The sequence below is a fragment of the Rattus norvegicus genome, chromosome X (genome assembly GCF_021556685.1).
Source record: "Rattus norvegicus strain SHRSP/BbbUtx chromosome X, alternate assembly SHRSP_T2T, whole genome shotgun sequence".
NCBI lineage: Eukaryota > Metazoa > Chordata > Mammalia > Rodentia > Muridae > Rattus > Rattus norvegicus.
In genome coordinates, this window is record NC_141554.1 from 81,950,196 (window position 1) to 81,974,747 (window position 24,552).

The following is a 24,552-nucleotide window of genomic DNA, read 5'->3' on the forward strand; positions in this document are numbered from 1 at the left end:
CACTATGTCCACTAGACTGGTCTCAAACACATACAGATCTGCCTCCCTCTGCCTACCTAGTTCTGGAATTAATTGTTTGCCACTTCACTCCATCTATTTTGGGTCCTTTGGTTTCATCTGATGAGAGAAACCCTAGGGTTCTGATGATGCTGATATCTGTGTTTGCTGTTGTTTATAGGTGGCATGAACACTAATAGGTCATATGAGATGGTACTGATTATATTTTAGTACTCCTGCATTAGTCTCCTAGATGCTAGGTTTATAGATGGAGCTTCTATACCCAGCCCCTACATAGATTTTTACTTGATGTATGTGGCCTGAGCATTTGGTATGCTATCTAAAAATGTCCTGTTGGAGTAAATGCCCAGGAACTTTCTTCTTCTGATGTTCTTTTCTTTATTTAAAAGATCTATTTATTTATTATATATCCAGTGTTCTGCCCGTCTCTCTCTTCTCCTCTCCTCTCCTCTCCTCTCCTCTCCTCTCCTCTCCTCTCCTCTCCTCTCCTCTCTCTCTCTCTCTCTCTCTCTCTCTCTCTCTCTCTCTCTCTCTCTCTCTCTCTCTCTCTCTCTCTCTCTCTCTCTCTCTCTCTCTCTGTGTCAGAAGAGGTCACCAGATCTCATTATAGATGGTTGGTGAGCTGGTATGCCACTTAGTTAAATTAGTGTAATTTCTAACTCTATTTTTTAAAAGATCTATTTATTTACTATATATCCAGTGTTCTGCATATATATGCAGGTCAGAAGAGGGCACCAGATCTCATTACATTTGGTTGTAAGCCACCATGTGGTTGCTGGGATTTGAACTCAGGACCTCTGGAAGAGCAATCAGTGCTCTCAACCTCTACACTATCTCTCTAGCCCTCTCCTGATGTTCTTTTTTTTTTTTTTTTTGGTTCTTTTTTCCGAACCCAGGGCCTTGTGCTTCCTAGGCAAGCGCTCTACCACTGAGCTAAATCCCCAACCCGATGTTCTTTTTTTAGGAGTTTTTATGATGGCTATTTTTAGTTCTCAACTTGACTACATCTAGAATTAACTAAAACCCAAGTGGCTGGGTACACTTGTGAAGGATTTTCCTAAATTAAATCATCTGAAGTGGGAAGACTCACCTTTAATCCAGATCTTTTAAGATAGGAAGATACATCTTTAATTTGAGTCACACTGGTTAGACCATTTCTTCAGTCTCTGCTCCATTTTTGTCCCTGAATTTCTTTTAGACAGGACCAATTTGGGTCAAAAGTCTTATAGGTGGGCTAATATCCCCATCCCTCCAATGGGTTTAATAAGACTTACAGTGTAGTTAACAAACTGAACTCCAAGTTTAAAGAAAAAAAGTAATCTTAAAATCTCATAGGAAGGAATAGAAGCCTTGAGAGGATGGAAAGGGGAGGAGTTCAGGAGAAGAGTATGTTCAAAATACATTATATGACATTTTCAAAGAATTAATAAAAATATTTTAAAAGCCTTGGAATTATTTTAATGTGTTTTCATATGATTTTTGTTGTTCATTATAATTTGATGAATCATGATATTGATTTGCATATATTAAAACAGCCTTGCTTGCCAGGGATAATTCTCACATGGCCTCAATTATATAATCTTATTGAAGTATCATAATATGTTATATGGGTGTTTTCCAGAAAAATTGCTACATAATTTTCTTTCTTTTAAAAATATTTTAAAATGTATTCCTTGGAAATTTTCATCATGTATCCCATATAACGTATTTTGATCTATTCACCCCTTCGTTACCCTCTCTTATACCCCCTCTTCCTCACCACAGACTCCATCCCAACACTTCCCTTGCCTACTTTTGTGTGTTCCTTCCTCAATGGCCCACTAAGTGTAATTAGGATTGCTTGAGTGAGCATGACAACACACCAGTGACTAACATCGAAGGAAAATGACTGTCCTTCTTCCACCAGCCATTAGCACAATTGCTCCTCAGTTAGGGATGCTGTCTCCTAATCCTCTTCCAGATCCATGGTGGAAGGTGAAAAGCATGAACAATGGTGGTAAGGTGAGGTGGCCTGTCTGGGTGTGGTGGTTGACATTCGTAATTCCAGTACTTGAGAGGATCAGTTTAAATTCATCTTCAGTTACAAACAATTTTAACAATATCCTAGGCTATGTGAGACCCTACGGGAAAAAAGTCCTTTTTCTGGGCATATTAAATTAATCACCTTATGAATCAGAAGCCGACTGTGCCCCCTGGCCTTTCCATCATAGTTCATGCCTAGAGAAATTTCCAGAATCCTATTACCTTTCTATTGGATAGATGGCCAGACTCCACTTTATCCTCACAGGGCAGACAGAATGGGCTTGTCAGAAATGGGCTATAATAACTTACAAAATTGTTGACAAACTAATATTAGAAGATGTAACAAAGAAGTATAGTTTTTTCATAGAATTGTCCTCCCAAAAGTTCTCAATATATATTGAGCTAATCTGATTAATGAAAACCTCATTATTGGCTGCCTGCTCTTTTCTTGGCTTGCAAATGACTTCCTTGCTTTCTCTTTTCACTGTAGAATAATACATCTCTACTTAAAACAAAACTATTTTTTTCTTTTTGTATTTTGTTTTATTGGTTATTTTCCTTCTTTACATTTCAAATGTTACCCCCTTTCCAGATTTCCCCTCCAGAAACCCTCTAACCTATAACCCTCCCTCTGCTTCTATGAGGGTGCTAACTTACACACTCACCCATGCCCGACCACCTCCCTGCCCTGGCATTTCCCTACTCTGCAGCAACGAGCCTTCACAGGACCAAGGGCCTCTCCTCTCATTGATGCCCAACAAGGCCATCCTCTGCTACATACGCAGCTAGATCCATGGATCTGTCCATGTGTACTCTTTGGATGGTGTTTTAGACCTGCGGATCTCTGGTTGCTTGGTATTGTTGTTCTTATGGAGCTGTAAACCCCTTTCAGCTCCTTCAGTCCTTTCTCTAACTCCTCCATGGAACCCCATTCTCAGTTCAATTGTTGGCTTAGAGCATCCACCTCTGTATTTGTCATGTTCTAACAAGAACCCTCAGGAGACAGCTATATCAAGCTCTTGTCAGCATGCATTTCTTGGCATCAGCAATATTGTCTGGGTTTGGTGGCTGTATGTATATGGGCTCGATCTCCAGGTGGGGCAGTCCCTGAATGGCCATTCCTTCAGTCTCTGCTCATGTCTCCTATGAGTATTTTTGTTGCCCCTTCTAAGAAGGACTGAAACTTTTGGTAGTCCTTCTTGAGCTTTGTGTGGTCTGTGGATGGTATCATGTGTAACAAGCTTTTGGGCCAATGTCCACTTATCAGTGAGTGCATACCATGTGTGTTTTTTGTGATTGGGTTACCTCACTCAGGATGATATTTTCAAGTTCCACCCATTTGCCTAAGAATTTCATGTAGTCATTGTTTTTAATAGCTGAGTAGTACTCCATTCTGTAGATGTACCACATTTTCTATATCCATTCCTCTATTGAAGGACATCTGTGTTCTTTCTAGCTTCTGGCTATCATAAATAAGGCTGCTATGAATTCTTATCATGAGGATCTTACCATGTATTAGTTATCTCACTAAAAGATACCTCTGCAAACATTATACTGGGGGTTTGAGCAATTGTAACTATAAACTTCCTTCTTAAAATTATATTTGCTATATTCCAAAGGTACTGGCAGATTGTGTTTTTATTTTTACTTTTTAATTCTAAGGACTTTTGTCATTCCCCTTTGGTTTTTTCAATGACAAGTCAAAAGGTGTATTATTTGGTTGCCATGTATTTTTATGATTTCTCTTGCTATTAACTTCTGGTTATATTTAATTATGACCTAATAAATTATTTTATTTATTTTGCTTTTGTTAACAATCACTTTTGTGGGATACTAAGAAGAAGTCATATTCTTCAGCTGTTGCTAATTCCATGCCATTTATAATACAGGTTAGTTCCTCTGTCTCTTGATGATTTTTATCTGTATACATTATTTATTTATTAGATTTTGATGTTAAAGTTACTTGCATTTTTTTGTATTTTGGCCTGTCTATTTTTCTAATAGCATTTGTTTTTAAGAAATTGGGTGTTTCTTAGATTCGGTTTGCGAGAATTTTATTGAGTATTTTTGCATCAATATTCATAAGGGAAATTGATTTGAAATTCTCTTTCTTTGTTGTGTCTTTGTGTGGTTTAGGTATAAGCATAATTGTGGATTCATAGAAGGGATTGGGTAGTGCTCCTTCTGTTTCTATTTTGTGGAATAGTTTGGACAGTATTGGTATGAGGTCTTCTATGTAGGTCTGATAGAATTCTGCACTAAACCCATCTGGGCTCTTTTTGGTTGGGAGACTTTTAATAACTGCTTCTATTTCTTTAGGAGTTATGGGGTTGTTTAGATGGTTTAGCTGATCCTGATTTAACTTTGGTACCTAGTATTTATCTAGAAAATTGTCCATTTCCTCAAGATTTTCCAGTTTTGTTGAATATAGGCTTTTGTAGTAGGATCTGATAATTTTTTGAATTTCCTCAGATTCTGTTGTTATGTCTCCCTTTCATTTCTGATTTTGTTGTTTTGGACACACTCTCTGTGTCCTCTGGTTAGTCTGGCTAAGGGTTTACCTATCTTGTTGATTTTCTCAAAGAACCAGCTCCTGCTTTTATTGATTCTTTGTAAAGGTCTTTTTGTTTCTACTTGGTTGATTTCAGCTCTGAGTTTGATTATTTCCTGCCTTCTACTCCTCCTGGGTGCATTTGCTTCTTTCTGTTCTAGACCTTTTAGGTGTGCTGTCAAGCTGCTAATGTATGCTCTTCCAGTTTCTTTTTGGAGACACTCAAGCTATGAGTTTTCCTCATATCACTGCTTTCATTGAGTCCCATAAGTTTGGGTATGTTGTGCCTTCATTTTTATTAAATTCTAAAAAGTCTTTAATCTCTTTATTTCTTCCTTGACTAAGTTATCATTGAGTAGAGCATTGTTCAATTTCCATGTGGATGTGCTCGTTCTATCATTATTGTTGTTATTGAAGACCAGCCATAGTCTCTGGTGATCTGATAGGATGCATGGGATAATTTCAGTCTTCTTGTATCTATTGAGGCCTGTTTTGTGACAAATTTTATGGTCAGTTTGGGAGAAGGTACCGTGAGGTGCTGAGAAGAAGGTATATCCTTTTGTTTTAGGATGAAATATTCTATAAATATCTGTTAAATCCATTTGGTTCACAACTTCAGTTAGTTTTTCTATGTCTCTATTTAGTTTTTTTTTCCATGATCTGTCCTTTGATAAGAGTGGGGTGTTGAAATCTCCCACTATTATTATGTGAGGTAGAGTGCGTGCTTTGAGCTTTAGTAAGGTTTCTTTTATGAATGTAGGTGCCCTTGCATTTGGAGCATAGATATTCAAGATTGAGAGTTCATCTTAGTGGATTTTTTCCTTCAATGAATATGCAGTGTCCTTCCTTATCTTTTTTGATACCTTTTGGTTGAAAGTCATTTTTATTCGATATTAGAGTTGCTACTCCAGCTTGTTTCTTCCCACCATTTGCTTGGAAATTTGTTTTTCAGCCTTTTGTTCTGAGGTAATGTCCGTCTTTGTTCTGAGGTGTGTTTCATGTATGCAGCAAAATGCTGGCTCCTCTTTACGTATCCATTCTGTTAGTCTTTGTCTTTTTATTGGGGGAATTGAGTCCATTGATGTTAAGAGGTATTAAGGAATAGTGATTGTTGTTTCTTGTTATTTTTGTTGTTAGAGGTGGAATTATATTTGTGTGGCTGTCATGGGTTTATTGCAAGATTACTTTCTTGCTTTTTCTATGGTGTAGTTTCCCTCTTCGTGTTGGAGTTTTCCATCTATTATCCTTTTTAGGGCTGGATTTGTGGATTTGATTTTGTCATGGACTATCTTGGATTCTCCATCTATGTTAATTGAGAGTTTTGCAGGATACAGTAACCTGGGCTGGCATTTGTGTTCTCTTAGGGTCTGTATGACATCTGTCCAGGATCTTCTGGCTTTCATAGTCTATGGCGAGAAGTCTGGTCCAATTCTGATAGGTCTGCCTGTATACATTACTTGACCTTATTCCCTTACTGCTTTTAATATTGTTTCTTTGTTTTCTGCGTTTGTTGTTTTGACTATTATATGCTGGGAGGAATTTTCTTTCTGGTTCAATCTATTTGGAGTTCTTTAGGCTTTTTGTATGTTTATGGGCATCTCTTTCTTTAAGTTAGGGAGGTTTTTTCCTCCAATTTTGTTGAAGATATCCACTGGTGCTTTAAGTTGAGAGTCTTCACTCTCTTCTATACCTATTATCCATACTTGATGTTCTCATTGTGTCCTTGTTTACCTGAATATTTTGGGTTAGGTGCTTTTTTGCATTTTACATTATCTTTGATGGTTTTGTAGATGTTTTCTATGGTATCTTATGCCCCTAAGATTCTCTCTTCTATCTCTTGTATTCTTTTGGTGATGCTTGGTCTATGACTCCTGATCTCTTTCCTAGGATTTCTAGCTCCAGGGTTGTCTCCCTTTGTGCTTTCTTTATTGTTTCTATTTCCGTTTTTAAATCCTGGATGGTTTTGTTCAATTACTTCACCTGTTTGCTGTAATTCTTTTTGTGTTTCCTCTTTAAGGGCTTCTACTTGTTTACCTGTGTTGGTCTGTATTTCTTTAAGGGAGTTATTTATGTCCTTCTCAATGTTCTCTATCATCATCATGAGATGTGATTTTAAATCTAAATTTTGCTTTTCTGGTGTGCTTGAATATCCAGTATTTGCTTTGGTGGGAGAACTGAGTTCTGATGATGCCTTGGTTTCTGTTGCTTAGGTCCCTGTACTTGCCTCTCACCATCAGGTTGTCTCTAGTGTTAGCTTGTCTTGTTGTCTCTGACAGTGAATGGCTTGACCCTCCTGTAAGCCTGTGTGTCAGCACTCCTGTAGATTTGTTTTCTTTTCAGCAGGATCTGGGAACAGGAGAGCTGTTCCTTAGATTGATTGTGTGTTCTGAAGCCTCCTGGCAGGTGGCTTGGAGCAGATTTGCTCTAACCTCTGCTCTCAGGTGTGCCAGTACTCCAGGGGACTGACTTTAGGCTCTTGGTGCAGACAGAAAGCAACCAGAGCTCCCAGGGACTAAACTACTCCCAAAGACTACAGATGGAGAAACTCATGGCTCCAGTTGCATATGTAGCAGAGGCTGGCCAAATTGGTCACCAATGGGAGGAGAAGCCCTTGGTCCTGCCAAGGCTGGACCCCCTAGTGTAGCGGAATGTCAGGGCAAGGAAGTGGGAAGGGGGGTGGTTGGGAGGGGGGAACACCCTTACAGAAGAAGTGGAGGGGGATGGGATAGGGGGCTTATGGATGGGAAACCGGGAAAGGGAATGACATTTGAAATGTAAATAAAACATATCCAAATTAAAAAAGAATTTGGATGTCTCAATGTTTATTATATAAATATTTAATATCTGTGGATATTTGTCACATTATTAATACGTTAGGACTTTATCTTGTTCGGCTAATTTTTCTCGGAAGGATACTTTGTTTAGATAAAATACTAGTTATTCCTACTATTTTTCAGCTCCCACTTGTTTCACCTACTTGTTTTCCGTCATTTGATATCCAGTTGGTATTTGTTTGTTAATTAAGTCTGTTTCAGGCAGACAAACATTTGGCATTTTTTTAGCCATTAAACTACTTTGTATTTTTCAATTTGAAACTTGAGACCATTTAAATATATTACTTTTTTCAGAGGTGTTTACTGATTCCTGAAATTTTGATGGCTGTTTTTCTGATTGGTTAGAACACATTTTGTTCTTTTCTTAACTCCTTATGCATATTAGCAGCTTGTTGGCTTGATGAGTTGAAAATAATTCTTTCCTAGTTCTCCTTAGTTTCTTCCTTTCATTCATTGAGTAACACCCAAGAGGTTCTATTTTAGTTATATCTGGTAGAGGTTTTAAATGATTCAAGTTTTCTGTGTCCAGTTGTTTTCCTGGATTTGGAGAAGTCGATTCTGCAATATCATTATGTAGATATTCTTTGCTTTAGTTAGAAACTCAGCTCCTTCTACTCTGTGGTTCTTCACTTTAGTTTGCTGAGCACATCAAGAGTGTGTTCATACTTGATTTTTTTCTTCATTACTATCTAAATAAAGTCTATCCTTGACCTTGTCTCCAATCTCTATTTACAAGTCTGTTGGGGATGCATCCTACTATTGTTTGATTGAAATATCCATTTCCAACATTTCTATTACTTTGCTTCTTTTTTATCCCCACGCGAAATAAATATTCATAGGATTATAAACCAAAATGAAACATTTTTGTATGTATAAAAACAAAAGGAAGCAAACAAAGATTCTGAATATTGATTTTGTTGTAACAGATAATGAATAGAATCATATTAAGACTACAAATTTTCTTTTACATTCTGTGGTCAGAGGTTATAATAATCACTTTAGTTATAAAGATCTCTGCTTATACTGTTCTGGGCTGCTACCAAAAATGTTCATGTACTGGTTAATCTAGCCATTTGAAAATTCACACACAGTATATATTGAATTTGTCTCCTAATGTCTCCACTCTGTCTTCTATCATTTTAGTGGCCTGAGTTTGATTGGATAATTTACAGACAGGGCTCCCCAATTGTGTCAAAATACAGAGAGAGAGAGAGAGACAGAGACAGAGGCAGAGGCAGAGACAAAGAGAGACAGAGACAGAGACAGAGACAGAGACAGAGAGAAGAGAAATAAGTAACATTCTTTATGGATAATGTGATGGTTTCAATATGCTTGACCCAGGGAATGGCATTATAAGGAGGTGAGGTCTTGTTAGAGTAGGTGTGTCACTGTGGGGTTTAGCTTTAAGAAACTCATTCTAGCTTCCTGGAAGCCAGTCTTCTACTCTCTGCCTTTGGATGGAGATTTAGAACTCTCACCTTCTCCTGCACCATTTCTGCCTGGATGCTACCAAGTTCCCATGTTGATGATAATGGACTGAACCTCTAAACCTGTATGCCAACCCCAATTAAATGATGTCCTCATAATAGTTGCCTTGGTCATCGTGTCTGTTCACAGAACTAAAACCTCAAGTAAGACAGATAATTTCTACACTTTGAAACTTATACATTGTCTAATTTACTTTCCATTGTTTTCATATAGATATTCTTAGTTGATCTGAATTTTTGTTTATAATGAGCAGAAATGGTATTCATGATTATATATGGAAACATTGAAGTTTTTATCTATTACATATGCATGTAATTTGGTGCCTGTCATATGCCAAAGACTTTTCTCTAAACTCCAATTGGTTAGCTAAAGTGTAATAGTGTTTGTAACATTAAGACATTTCTCCCAAGTATACAGTTTGCCCTTTTAATGGAATTATGTGCTACATAGGATGGTTGATCAGCAAATGAGTAAGTATACAAGGGTGGTTATAAGATTATACACCTGGAGATGTCATAACTATCTTAGTCTCTCTAAGTGACTAAACAAATAGAGATTCTTCTTCCTACCTACATTTTTTCTTTAAAAGATTTTTTTATACACTACATTCTGATGATAGTCTCTTCTTCCCCAACTCCGCCAGATCCTTCTCACTTCTTCACTCCTCTCTAAATCTTTAGCTTTCTTTTGTATCATTAGACAAATAAGCAGGCACCTAAAAATAATGAAATAAAATAAAAGTAAAGAAATCATAAGAGGACAAAACAAAATAGAAATGAACCAAGGGAAAAGGATAAGGTATTTATATGGATGCTGAGACACATGTGTTCTCTCTCACACAGAGAAAACCCATAAGAACAAACTGAGAAAGCATATTATATAAGCAAAAGATATATAAGATTAAAACAAAAAACCCAAACAAAGCATCATAAAAATACCACTCCAAAACCACTTCGATATTGTTTTATGTTGTCCTTCTATCCTGGGCATGAGGTCTGCCCTTAAGTGTCAGTTGTTTACCCAGCGAGGCACCAGTGGAGAAAACTAATACTTCATTTAAGGGTTGTTATCAACTGGAGGTAGATTCTGGTTTAGGTCTGGAGTTTGTTTCCACTCCCCCTCTCAGTACTGGGACCCCATATGCCTTAGACCTGTGCATGCTGCCATGGTCTCTGTGACTTATATGGACATCAGTCCTATTGTGTCAGGAGGACACTATTTCCTCAGTGCCTTCCATCTCCACTGGCTCTTCCAATCTTTGTGCCTTCCTTTCCACAGAGTTCACAGAGCCCTAGGAGGGGATTTGATATAGGCATCCTATTTAGGACTCAATGTTCCAATGTCTCTCACTCTCTGTACATTGTTCAGTTGTAGGTCTCTGTATTTGTTTCCATCTACTGCAGTTGGAAGCTTCTCTGATGATTGCTGAACAAGGCACGGATCTATGAGTATATCAGAGTGTTGCTAAGAGGCATTTTATTGTTATATTCCTTTAGCAGAACAGTAGTATTTGGGCTTTCCCTCAGCCCATGGCCTATCAACTCTCAGGGTCATAGTAACTACTTGAGCATTGTAGAGCATGGGTTTCATCTCATGGAGTGGGCCTTAATTCCAATCAGTTGTTGGTTATTCACACAAACTTTGTGTCACCATTGTACCAGTGTATCTTGCAGGCAGGTTACCATTGTAGAGTTTGGAACTTACAGCTGGGTTGGTATTATTTTTTTACTTCTCATAGTGTGCTGACTGCTCCCAACACCATGAACTCTAGTTAATAGGGATAAAGGCTCTAGGTAGGCAATTCCCTTCTCTCTTCAGTCAGTTGTATAGGTATTGTCTTCAGCAATGGGCCTTGCCATCAGTTTGTGGAGGGACTGATGGGAGGAGGAAAGGAAGGGAAAATACAATAATTATGGGTGGATGGGGGAGGGAAGTAGGGGTAAGAGAGGGAATATAGAATGGGACAGCTCAAAGTAAAGATCACCTGTGGGGTCATATGGAAACCTAATATAGTAGCTTCTTAAAATATATACATATATGAAAGTCATATAATTGGAATCTCCAAATAAAGGGGGAGATAAAGCTCCAACTAGACATCTGTCGCCACCAAATGGAACCTTCAGTACCCAGAATGGGTTGCATGAAAATGCTGGCCAAAGGGAAACCCCATGGACGCCCCCTAACAACCCAGGCTATTGCCCAGTTTATTGGCTGCTCTCCTTATCTGCTCATTTTATGAAAACAGTGACTTCTAATTTTCTTTGAAAATTTAAAATATGAATAAAATAATTTTCATTATGTTTCTCAAAATGTCTACTTTTTAAAAATATTTTAAACTCTGAGTTTTTTTAAAAAATTAATTTCTGTTTTATTTCTTGTATTCTTTATTTCATATTTTGAGTCATGAGTCTTACTTGAGATATTTCACATTGTCCAGAGTTTCCTTCATTTAGTTTAGTTTGAAATATTAGTTTTTAATTTTTATGTTCCATGGTAACATTTTACTGCAGTACTTTGTGTTCTATGAAATATTTTCTCCTTCCTCCCTCCCTCCCCACCCTTTGTTAAAGACAGAGTGAGGCTTTGCCCTGGAATTCATCATATAGTCCAGGCTGGCCTCAGGATTTCAATTATGCTTCTTTCCTCTGGGGTTATGGTCACATACCACCAATCTACTCTTTGTTTTGTGGTTTTGAATGGGATTTTACCACATTATTTTTCTTTTGATGATTTACACATCTTTATTTTTCTGAGTAAGAAGGGTGGGTCAGAGGAGATTTTCTAGTTATGTCTGTGGAGTGTCTTCTATTTTTTTCTCTCAAAGGGATAATTGTTTTAAGGATGGTTTTTTAAATTCTTTTAGAGAGTTTTTTTTTAATTGCACTTTTTATTTACTTTTTAAATGGTATCCCCTTTCCCGGTTTCCCATCCATTAACCCCCTATCCCATCCACCCTCCCCCTGCTTCTATGCGGGTGTTCCCCCCAACTCACTCCCACCTTCCCACCCTGACATTCCCCTACACTGGGACATTGAGCCTTCACAGGACCAAGGGCCTTGCCTATTGATGCCCTATAAGGCCACCCTTTGCTACATTTGTGGCTAGAACCATGGGTCCATCCCTGTGTTCTCTTGGGATGGTGGTTTCTATTCGATCTCCTATTTCTGTTCCCTAACTAGACTTTTATATGTAGTCTTCTAAGTCTTGCTGAACTTGGAGATTCTACATTCCTTTGGAAAAAAAATCTGCTCATTTGTGCGACTTTGCTTAATATCAGGAATTGTTCCAGAAAGGAGTTTCAGATGGTTACTTTCATAAGGTCATAAGGCACAGAATGTTCCAACCCTCCAACCTCCTTTGGATCCCTTTATTCTCTGCAAATTGGAAGCATTCCCATTCTCAGCTGCTACTCTCAAATCGATCTAATGATATTTCCAGTGAACAAATATTAGCTGTAGTTCTGAGGGTATTTCATGCTTTGTACCTTTCCCCCTCGTGCTTAGGCCTTGTGCATCTGTGTACCTGTTATGAGGGAATGGTTTTTGTCTCCAGCCTAAACTCGGGATTCATAAAATGTGTGTTTTCAGCCTTGTTTCAGATCTTTTATGTGATTTAGTCTGTTTACATTCCTAATCAGTCTGGTGTTTTATGGAATTGTTATGTGTGTGCTCTTAAGGATTAAATCCGTGGCCTTGCACATGCTAGAAAAACACTATCACGGAGTGACATATGCAGATGTTGGTTTTCTCAGATGCAGTCTTGTGTGTAGATGCATGCTATGTGGTTGGCCCCATGGCCTCAAATTATCAATATTTCTGCCTCACTCTCTCATAAAATACAATTTAAATCAATAGATGCACTGCTTCCTATGTGGTTTTCTTTCTCTGGATGATTGGGACCCTCTGAAACCAAACATAATAGCTTCCTATTATGTTATTCTTTCTATTCTATAAAGAATATCATAATGTTTTAATACAGGTAGCATTGAGTCTTCAAAATTTTTAAGTAATATAGATATTTTAACAATATTTATTCTTCAAACCAACAACACAGGGACTTTTTATCTCTTCTTTGCTATTATTTACCAATAGTTTATGGTTTTTCAGTGCTTCCCAATCATAGTAAATATATTTGTTATATTTATCATTTGGGGGATAGTATATAAATGGGACTTATTTCTTTTGTTCTTCTTCATTTGTGTTTAGAAAGTAACTATATCATAGTTTGTAAAAGATTAAATAACAGTGTATATGTAAATAGTGAACAGAGTGTTTGGTCCTAGTAACAACTTCATAACAATGTATATTACAATAAATGTCATTTGAGATACAGCACATTGCCAAAATAATGTAGTGAAGGCACAAAGGTGGATTACAGTGAAATAAGTATAAACATAAAACTATTGAAACAATAGATGCTGAATTCTGTAATGCCCCCATCCCCATCCCCTTCTCCTCTGAGTGGGTAGGGGGCCCTCTGGGTATCCCCCAACTCTGGTACTTCAACTCTCTGTGAGGCTAGGCACTTCCTCTCCCACTGAGTCCAGATCGGGCAGCCCAGCTAGAAGAATGTATCCCACGAACAAGCAACCACTTTGAGGATGTCCCCCACTCCAGATGTTTAGGACCTACATAAAGGCTAAACTGCACATCTGCTACATGTGGGTGACCAGGAAAGGGGCTGTGAGTGGAATGTAAAGTGAATAAAAAAAATAAAAAAATAAGGGACAGCACATGCTTGTCCTCTATTATTAGTGGGATTGCAAACTGGTACAACCACCATGGAAATGAATGTGGCAGTTCCTCAGAAAATTGGAAATAGTTCTACCTGAAGACCCAAGTATACCACTCCTGGGCATATACACAAAAGATTCCCTACCATACCACAAGGATACATGCCTAACTATGTTCATAGCAGCTTTATTCATAATAATCAGACACCGGAAGCAGACCAGATATTTGGCCATTCCTTCAGTCTCTGATCCATCTTTGTCCTTGCCTTTCTTGTTGACAGTACAAATTTTGGGTTGAAAGGTTTGTGGGTGGGTTTTTGTCTGTCCCTCCACTGGGGGTCCTACCTGCTACAGGAACCACTTCAGGTTCCATATTCCCACTGCTAGGGGTCTCAGGTAAGGTCACCCTCATAGACTTCTGGGACCCCTACCATTCATTATGGAAAGACCCTCAGAGGTCCAGAAGAAAGAATAGAAATCAGTTCCTGGCGAGAGTGCAGGGGTGTCTGGAGGATGTGGGTTTTCTTTTTAATTTAAAAATATTTGAATATGAATTTCATGTCAGAAGAATAGCTAGAAAATATTTTTTCTTTTTTTGTTGTATTTCTTAAAAATAAATTTTACATACTGCAAAATTTACCCCCCAAACAGAATTTAAACATATTCAAATACATCACCATGATCAATTTTAGGACTTTCTTTAACCCCTAAAACAAACCCATACTCCTTAGCGTTGTTGCCTATTCTGACACTGTAGGCCAATATTTACTTTCTATTTGTACAGATATACTTAATTCAGGATATTTCACAGAGCCCAGAATAATCGTGACTGTTTTCCCCCTGCTTAGCATGTTTATAAGGGTTACTCATGACAGCATGTCCCTTATGCATTTTTACAGCTAGTGATAGTCTTTTTTTAAAATAGATTTATTTATTTTATGTATGTGATTACACGGTAGCTGTCTTCAGACACACTAGAAGAGGGCATCAAATCCCATTACAGATGGCTGTGAGCCACCATGCAGTTGCTGGGATTTGAACTTAGGACTCTTTTTTTTTCTATTCTTTTTTTTTTTCTTTTTTGGAGCTGGGGACCGAACCCAGGGCCTTGCACTTGCTAGGCAAGCGCTGTACCACTGAGCCAAATCCCCAACCCTGAACTTAGGACTCTTGAAGAGCAGTCAGTGTTCTGGTTTTTCTTTTCTTTTCTTTTTTTTTTTTTGCTTTGTTTTGTTTTTATCTTTATTAACTTGAGTATTTCTTATTGACATTTCGATTGTTATTCCCTTTCCCGGTTTCTGGGCCAACATCCCCCTAACCCCTTCCCCTCCCCTTCTATATAGGCTTCCCCTTCCACTGGTGCTCTTACTAGGCAATTCATTGCTACCTATGAGGTTGGAGCCCAGGGTCAGTCCAGATATAGTCTTTTGGTAGTGGATTAGTCCCTGGAAGCTCTGGTTGGTTGGCATTGTTGTTCATATGGGGTCTTGAGCCCCTTCAAGCTCTTCCAGTCCTTTCTCTGGTTCCTTCAACGGAGGAATGAAGCATTCGCATTTTGGTCATCCCTCTTGAGTTTCATGTGTTCTGTGCATCTAGGGCAATTCAAGCATTTGGGCTAATAGCCACTTATCAATGAGTGCATACCATGTGTGTTTTTCTGTGATTGGATTACCTCACTCAGGATGATATGCCTATGAATTTCATTTGCCTATGAATTTCATAAAGTCGTTGTTTTTGATAGCTGACTAATATTCCATTGTGTAGATGTACCACATTTTCTGTATCCATTCCTCTGTTGAAGGGCATCTGGGTTCTTTCCAACTTATGGCTATTATAAATAAGGCTGCTGGGAACATAGTGGACCATGTGTCTTTGTTATATGTTGGGGCATCTTTTGGGTACATGCCCAAGAGAGGTATAGCTGGGTCCTCAGGTAGTTCAATGTCCAATTTTCTGAGGAACCTCCAGAATGATTTCCAGAATGGTTGTACCAGTCTTCAATCCCACCAACAATGGAGGAGTGTTCCTCTTTCTCCACATCCTCACCAGCATTTGTTGTCACCTGAGTTTTTGATCTTAGCCATTCTCACTGGTATGAGGTGAAATCTCAGGGTATTTTGATTTGCATTTCCCTTATGACTAAAGATGTTGAACATTTCTTTAGGTGTTTCTCAGCCATTCGGCATTCCTCAGCTGTGAATTCTTTGTTTAGCTCTGAACCCCATTTTTAGTAGTGTTATTTGTCTCCCTGCAGTCTAACTTCTTGAGTTCTTTGTATATTTTGGATATAAGGCCTCTATCTGTTGTAGGATTGGTAAAGATCTTTTCCCAATCTGTTGGTTGCCGTTTTGTCCTAATGACAGTATCCTTTGTCTTACAGAAGCTTTGCAGTTTTATGAGATCCCATTTGTCGATTCTTGATCCTAGAGCATAAGCCTTTGGTGTTTTGTTTAGGAAATATTCTCCAGTGCCCATGTGTTCTAGATGCTTCCCCACTTTTTCTTCTATTAGTTTGAATGTATCTGGTTTGATGTGGAGGTCCTTGATCCTCTTGGACTTAAGCTTTGTAGAAAATATTTTATTTCATTGGTTATAGCACCTCTTCATTCTGGTTTGCTTTGCTGTGTAAACTCTATTTACTACCATTTTTTTCAATTGTATGGAAATCAGGGAAAGTGTTAGGTATCTTCGTTACAGTTTGTAATGGTTGTTGTGAAACATCATGACCAAGAGCAATTTTGGGGGGGAAAGCATTTATTTCGGTTACATTGCTATACCCCAGTCAGTCATCAGAAGTATTTAGAGTGGGAACTTGAAAACAGGAGCTGATAGGAGGCCATGATGGGTTTTTGCTTACTGGTTTGCTCCTCATGGCTCGCTTTGTTATAGAACCCAGGACCACTGGCCCAGGAATGGCCCTACCCACAGTGGGCAGAGCTCTCCCCCATCAATCAATCATAAATTAAGAAAATACCCTATAGGCTTGCCTATAGGCTGATTTCATGGAGGCATTTTCTCAATTGGGATTCCCTCCTCTCAGATAACTCATGCTTGTATCAACCTGACAGAAAACTAGCCAGCTGATTGGGATTGGAGGTTTTCTTTTAAAAATCAATGTGTATAACTTGTACAACAATCTGTTTTGACCTCATCTCCAATTCTCTTGGTTGATTCTACTATCAAATAGTATCTTTTCTACCGCCATGTTGTTTTGTAATCTAGAGAGAACACGTTTACTACTTCTGCTAGTCAGCCAGGCTTCGTATGTCTTCTTGAGTTTTAACCTCCCTCTGGAAGAACAAAGTTTGGACACATTCACCACTGTCACTTTCGTTTTGTTGATCAGATGGTCAGTGCGAGGGGTTTGGGATCCAGCTCCTTGGAATAGCCCTGCTTTCCTGCTCATGGGTAAAATGTAATAGAGAAACTGGAATTTAGTTAGACAAACTAATTTGTTGTATCATCTACCCCCTCCAGGCTCCTGAAAGCACTGAGCTCCACTTCTTCCTAACCCCATCCAACCCTGCTACCCCAAACACCAGCTCCAAGCTCTGGAGAAGGCAAGTATCAAAATTGTTTTGAATCAAGAGGATATAGCAGTCTTCAGTCTCTCTGCTCCTTCTCTGGTTTGGTTTGGGGGGGTTGTTGTTGTTTTCTTGTTTTAAAGCCCAGGCCTCATGTCATCAACTTTTTGATGAGTCCTTTACCTCTTGAAGTGGAAGTCATATGTGATCTAGTTCTAAAATGAAGGAAACATGAAAGTGTATTATAGATAAAACGTCTGGCAGTCCTCCCTATAAGTATAATAACCATGGAAAAGAAACAGCCAATTACACGTTAAGCATAGAAACCAAACATGAGCAAAGACAGAAACCACATTGCAGTCAGCTGTGCTTCTAAAACATTCTCAGGTATCAGCTGAGGAATAATACGAGCAACTGAATATTATCCCTCACTCCATCTTGAGAACCTCTTAATTTCCAATAATGCATCCCAAAGTGGTAACATCCCTTGAGGCTAAAAAAGTGGATGTCTCATATCAAGTAGGATGAATTACATAGTTCCTTTCAAAGGGCAGGGCCTGTAGGACTCTTGGAAATCTACTATTTTATGTATACTTTCAGAGGCTACAGAAAGAGCTGGAGCAGTCTCAGGTCTAAAACAGGATAGATGGAAAAGTATGAATGGGCATGGGAAGAAAAGAAAGAATCAAGCGGAAAAGTGCCCCTTATTCCTCTCCATCTAGTTCATGTCTCTGACTGGCTGAGAGTCACAGATTCTGACGAAGCTATTCAAACTACTGTCTAGACCACGTTGGTAGATTATACTTCATTTTATTTATTGGGATTACTAGTGAACCTTTCCTAGGCCCAAGGCAAGTGTATTGACCTCCTTCTATGGCCTATGTATAGGGAGAATTCCTTTGATTTTTCTAAATCTATTTTTTAATCATAAAGATTCTTTTTCCACATATAAGCCTCAATGTGTCCCTCAACTACCTTACAATTTCATTAACAAGAATAGTTTTATTAAAATTGTTTACTTTTCACTTTATTTGTACAGGTATGTTGTTGTCTTTACTGCTTGTTTGTCTGGTGCCTGTGGAGGTCAGAAGAGAGCATTGCATTTTCTGGAACTCGGGGTTGGGGACAAATTTTGAGCTGCCATATGGATGGTGGGAATTGAAACTGAATCGTTTGGAAGAACTGCCAGTGCTCTTAGCTGCTGAGCAATCTCTGCAGCCCCAAGAGTAACTTCTATTGATGAGAAATTAAGTGTGCCAATGTATTAAAAATAATCTTTAGCTTCAGATTAACCCATTGAACGAGAAAACCTCTAAAAGCCTCTAAACCACCTATTAAACTACTGCCAGAGCAGATAAAGCATACTCCTCTTACATCTGCACTTGATTCTCTGAGTGTGTGTACACCTTTTATTTAATAAAAGCAAACTTGGTTTCATACTGCCTTAACCATCTTTTATTCCCTTGCAGCGCAAGTGTCAATCACAGCAACACCTGAATAGAGACCTCTAGGAGGAATTTCTCAGGCTACACAACCAGCACCTTTGGGCTTTATATCCCGCTGACATAGGTAATGTTCTTCAGCAACAACACCAACCCAAAACTGTTCATACTCATGAAGCATTAACATTTGCACATGTCCTCACACATGTATGCATGATTTTCTCCTTCATTCGCTTTTTTTCTTTCATGGTGATTTAATTTTTTTTATTGGATACATTTCTTTATTTACATTTCAAATGTTATTCCCTTTCCTGGTTTCCTGTCCATAAGCCCCCTATCCCTTCCCCCTCCCCCATCCACCCCCCACAACATTTCCCTACACTGGGGGAGTGGTTTAATTTTTATTTATCCAGTGACTAATGATGTGAATACCTTTTAGCTTGCAAATATTATCATTTGTTATCTTGTTTGGATAAATGTCTGTTAGTTCTTTGCTCCCATTCATTTTTGTATTATGAGCCATTTTGTTGCTAATATAACTTTTTGTAGCTTTTTCCTATGTACAATTTGTAAATGTTTCCCCCATTCTGGGAGTTAACTTTCTGCTCTTTTGACACGCTTTTGAAGAAAAATATTTATTTTTCATAGTGTTTACTTTTTGTCTTGGTTAGTAATATTTAATACTATTTTTACTCAGTTTTATAGGTTCATGTCTTATGTGTTTATGTTTGATAGATTTTGGATTGTATTTACATATATCATGAAGTAAGAGTTCAATTTAAATTTTTGCACTATGCCTATGTGATTGTTCCCATACCATTTGTTGAAGAGACTATTATCTCTTTCTGCTTGAATAGTTGTAGTATGTGAGTGGATTTTTTATTATTTCTACGAGAATTTCATATGAAGGATTTTGATCATATTCACCCACTGCCTCCCAGATGCATTCTTCTGTACCCTTATTTTTGCAGTAGATGATAATTAACACAGAGACCCATAACTCTCAACATGAAGAGAATAATAGATTTCAAAATGATCATCTCTAAATAAGATTCCTCTATCACACTCTTTCTATCCGACCCCGCACCCCCATCACACCCTTAAGACCCAGAAGTTACTAAGAGAACATTTTAAGAGCCAAGGTGGTAGATAACTGCAAGGAAACAATGTTCCTGGACACAACAGAGCAGTTGTTCCTATTTTTGTCACAGTGATTGTGACAGTGTGCACAAGACCTTCAGTAACTCAAGTATCTGTGGTTTTAAGTGGCTGATTTTCAAACCATATATCTTAAAGTATTAAAATACAATCAAATAAGTACTGTGTTTCTCTAAATAAGACTTTAATTAGTAATATAGAAGGAGCCATGTTTGGAAACTAGTAATTCACATGCTATGTGAACGTAATTATACCTAGGATTTTGTAAGCCTGAAATTACTTATCAATAATGAATTACATATACACAACTCATTCTATCTATAAGCAAACCATTTGTAATCAACATGGGCATTCCAATAGTTCATTTGCTGTTTCTTGATCTACATCCTGCTATAAAATGCTATTCTTCTGCCCCATGATGTTTGTCTCATGATGACTCTGTTGAGTATTGCAGCTGAATTGCCTACCCTGTCTTAAACGTTGCGTCTTTTGGTTTCAATGCCTTCTGCAAAGGAGCTTGTGGAGTTCTATGGGCATTTCTGCCTGCCCTTTTCTTCTAACTTCTCCTCCTTGTGTCCTCATTTTTCTTTTCTTTCTTTTTTAATTTATTCTTTGATAACTTTGTCTATGGGTATCATATATTGTGGGTCTGTTCATCTCCCACTTTTGTCCTCATCTCTCACCCCCGGTCTCCCTCCTCCAAAAAAGTTTCCCACCCACTATCAGATTTTCTGTTTTGGTTTTTATTTTTGTGGCCCACTAAGTTTAACCAAGGCTGAGGAAGAGTTAACTACTGGAACATGAGCAATTCTCCAGGGCAACCCTTCTGAAGACAGTGATTCTCAACCTCACCCCAGGCATCAACTGCCAATATCTGCAGAGTCCAGGCCCCAATGTTGACTCTCAGTTCATAATGGAACGTTGACAGGTCCACAGTTATACAGGTCTTGCAGTAGGTTCATGAGTACAAAGGCTACACCAGGTTCATAGACTTCCACGGCTCCCTCCTCTCGTCCAGCTCTTGCATTCTGTTTGCATACTCTTCAGTGATTTTCCCCAAATCCAGAAGAGGTGGCACAGTGTATCATTTAATTCTGAGCACTCAATGGTCACTTGTTCTCAACACTTTCTTTTTCTTTTTTCAGCCATATGGCTCTACACTGACTTCTATTCACTGCAAAAAGAATCTTCTCTGAGCAAGGCTAAAGACAGTATTAAACATTGGGTATAAACATAAATATTCAGGAGGCATTTTGAAAACACGTTCGTTTAGCAGAACAGATGCAATAGATCGACTTCTGGGGCTTATGACCTCCCTACTCTGACTAGTATTTGACCAAGTCCACAGTACCCTCTGGCAGAGTGAGCGTCAGACACAATCAGAATGCAATTGGTTACTGCATAAAAGTCTTACCACCATTAAATCAATGGGAAGGTTGGCATTGTAGCGTCCAAGGTCAACATATTGTTAAGACAATTGATGAGTTTTTCTCCCAGATGCCTTCAGAGAAACTGCTGTCATTATGAAAGTTAGCCAACAGGAAGGAAGCTTATAGCTCAGATCCTACATAATTACTTTATGACCTCCATTCATATTTGTGGTATCTTCAGCTATAGAGTCTTACCATAAAGTTCTAGGGAACAACAAATAATCTATTTCAATGTCAGTATTCTATATTTTTCTAGAGTTTTGTGAGATTTTCCTAGGCAATGACTCATAAGGTGGTATCTGATACTGGTATTGATAGGTTCATTTAATAACCAATGGTTTCTGGGAACAGCATTGTCTTACCACACAGAATAATCTTGCTTAAACTTTTGTTAATTGCATGTTTGGGTTAGCTTACAGGGTAACAGGATTCCATGTGACTTCTTGATATATGCGTATTTTTGTTAAGTCTCCACCCACTCTCTCCTGTACTCCCACCCAATTTTCATTTAAATCTTCTTGCTCCAGCAATACCTCTCTACTTTATTATCTCATTCTCTTTTTCCCTGTCTTGCCTTTGTTGTTCTTTATGTATATTACTTATAATGAGCAAACTGATTCATTATTCCATACTTTGTACTATAGGTCATAAATACTTTTCTCAGGAAAATTGTGTACAGCATCTAGCGTTTTCTTTTTCTTGGGTATTCTGTCCTATTTGATTTCAGATGGCCTCAGCTGCAATAAATTCCCACCTTCAAGTTTATAAAAAACAACTAACTTAGAATGTAAGCACCAAGTTTGATGTGGGTACTTTTGTGGCCCTGAGATTGTGATCTTTTGTGTAAATATTTCTTAGATTTATTCCTAGTTATCTGTCTTATATGTGGATTATAATGACTGATTTATAATATTGGGATTTTGTGCCTAAATCATAGCCTTGATACTTTTCCTTATACTTTATAGTCTTCTGTCCACTCTTACTTGGAGCTCCCATCACTAAACTCCATGCCAATATTTATACCTTAGTTTCATTATGAGTAATTATATCTCCATTGCGTAAAGCATGTTTATCTGTAACTTTGCTCCACTTCCTCTTCTAATCAGTGGATGAAAAAGTGGTTCGGCTGAGGCAGACTGAGTATTATCTTCCCTGAAATTTGAAATTGGAAGGGATTAAGGCATCCAGTAGCCCTCTCAAACCTGATTTGGTTCTTGACCCATTCCTAAACACAATTTGTGACCTATCCTATGAGTTCTCACACAGAAGCAATACTTTCCTCCATTGATTTCACTGACCTAAATTTGGCATATTTGGTTCTACTGTTTATTATGAAATGACACCTACAGGCATATCCAGAAGTATCCAGAAGTAAGGTAAACCAGACTGGGACTTATGAGTCAGAAACTATATATCTAGAGTGGAAAAAGAATGTTCAATATAAGATTAGCAGTTTGGAATATCTATTTGAACTTAGTTCTTTGGTCTAGGAACAGAAACTTGAGAGCTTAAAATGCTATCTAAATTTCTCAGCCACAGATATCAAAACAGTTCTGTAGTACTTTAGACTACATATATATCAGACTACATCAATTTCCTCTTCTCTGTCTCGCTTTCTGTCTTTTTGTTTGTTCTTGTCATAATGACTCTTAAATCTCCTCCTCTTCCTCTTCCTCCTCCTCCTCCTCCTCCTCCTCCTCTTCCTCCTCCTCCTCCTCCTCCTCCTCCTCCTCCTCTATATTCCAGAAAACAAATTGATGTTTCAAAACTCTTGAGCATTTTTCCCTTCTAGAATGTATCAGGAGATAGTTATCATTTTTCTACTACTGAAATGAAGTGTTTTTTTTTCCTTGAACAAAAGCAAGGAAAAAGAAAATGTTATTTAAGGTAAATGGGAAAAAAGTGTTCTAAATGAATAAGAAGAAAGAAGGGCGTGGGGGTGGAGCAACAGAGGAGAAACAAGGTGAAAATGGAAGGGTATCAACAAAGAAAATAAAACAAAAGGATTAGAAAATAAGAGAAAATGGAAAAATGTTTTCTTTTTTTTATTAACTTGAATATTATTTATATACATTTCGAGTGTTATTCCCTTTCCCAGTTTCCAGGCAAACATCCCCCTCCTCCCTCCCCCCTCCCCTTCCTTATGGGTGTTCCCCTCCCCACCCTCCCCTCATTGCCGCCCTCCCCGCAACAGTCTAGTTCACTGGGGTTCAGTCTTAGCAGGACCCAGGGCTTCCCCTTCCACTGGTGCTCTTACTAGGATATTCATTGCTACCTATGAGGTCAGAGTCCAGGGTCAGTCCATGTATAGTCTTTAGGTAGTGGCTTAGTCCCTGGAAGCTCTGGTTGCTTGGCATTGTTGTACATATGGGGTCTCGAGCCCCTTCAAGCTCTTCCAGTTCTTTCTCTGATTCCTTCAACGGGGGTCCTATTCTCAGTTCAGTGGTTTGCTGCTGGCATTCGCCTCTGTATTTGCTGTATTCTGGCTGTGTCTCTCAGGAGCGATCTACATCCGGCTCCAGTCGGTCTGCACTTCTTTGCTTCATCCATCTTGTCTAATTGGGTGGCTGTATATGTATGGGCTACATGGGGGGAAGGCTCTGAATGGGTGTTCCTTCAGTCTCTGTTTTAATCTTTGCCTCTTTATTCCCTGCCAAGGGTATTCTTGTTCCCCTTTTAAAGAAGGAGTGAAGCATTCACATTTTGATCATCCGTCTTGAGTTTCATTTGTTCTAGGCATCTAGGGTAATTCAAGCATTTGGGCTAATAGCCACTTATCAATGAGTCTATACCATGTATGTCTTTCTGTGATTGGGTTAGCTCACTCAGGATGATATTTTCCAGTTCCAACCATTTGCCTACGAATTTCATAAACTCGTTGTTTTTGATAGCTGAGTAATATTCCATTGTGTAGATGTACCACATTTTCTGTATCCATTCCTCTGTTGAAGGGCATCTGGGTTCTTTCCAGCTTCTGGCTATTATAAATAAGGCTGCGATGAACATAGTGGAGCACGTGTCTTTTTTATATGTTGGGGCATCTTTTGGGTATATGCCCAAGAGAGGTATAGCTGGATTCTCAGGCAGTTCAATGTCCAATTTTCTGAGGAACCTCCAGACTGATTTCCAGAATGGTTGTACCAGTCTGCAATCCCACCAACAATGGAGGAGTGTTCCTCTTTCTCCGCATCCTCGCCAGCATCTGCTGTCACCTGAGTTTTTGATCTTAGCCATTCTCACTGGTGTGAGGTGAAATCTCAGGGTTGTTTTGATTTGCATTTCCCTTATGACTAAAGATTTTGAACATTTCTTTAGGTGTTTCTCAGCCATTCGGCATTCCTCAGCTGTGAATT

General features: G+C 38.5%; 1 long non-coding RNA gene across 31 annotated transcripts in view; it reads left to right on the plus strand.

Annotated features, from left to right (window-relative positions):
- LOC134484057 (uncharacterized) overlaps positions 1 to 24,552 on the plus strand; it is a 166,402-nt gene that overhangs the window by 72,613 nt on the left and 69,237 nt on the right. For 24 of the 31 annotated variants that reach the window (XR_015646620.1, XR_015646599.1, XR_015646608.1 and 21 more), the window contains 2 exons: positions 17,123 to 17,205; positions 18,639 to 18,738. This is a non-coding gene — a long non-coding RNA (uncharacterized LOC134484057). Of the gene's footprint in view, positions 1 to 17,122; positions 17,206 to 18,638; positions 20,188 to 24,552 lie in introns of those variants that run through there. The other 7 variants (XR_015646598.1, XR_015646601.1, XR_015646607.1 and 4 more) reach the window with 6 other exon arrangements.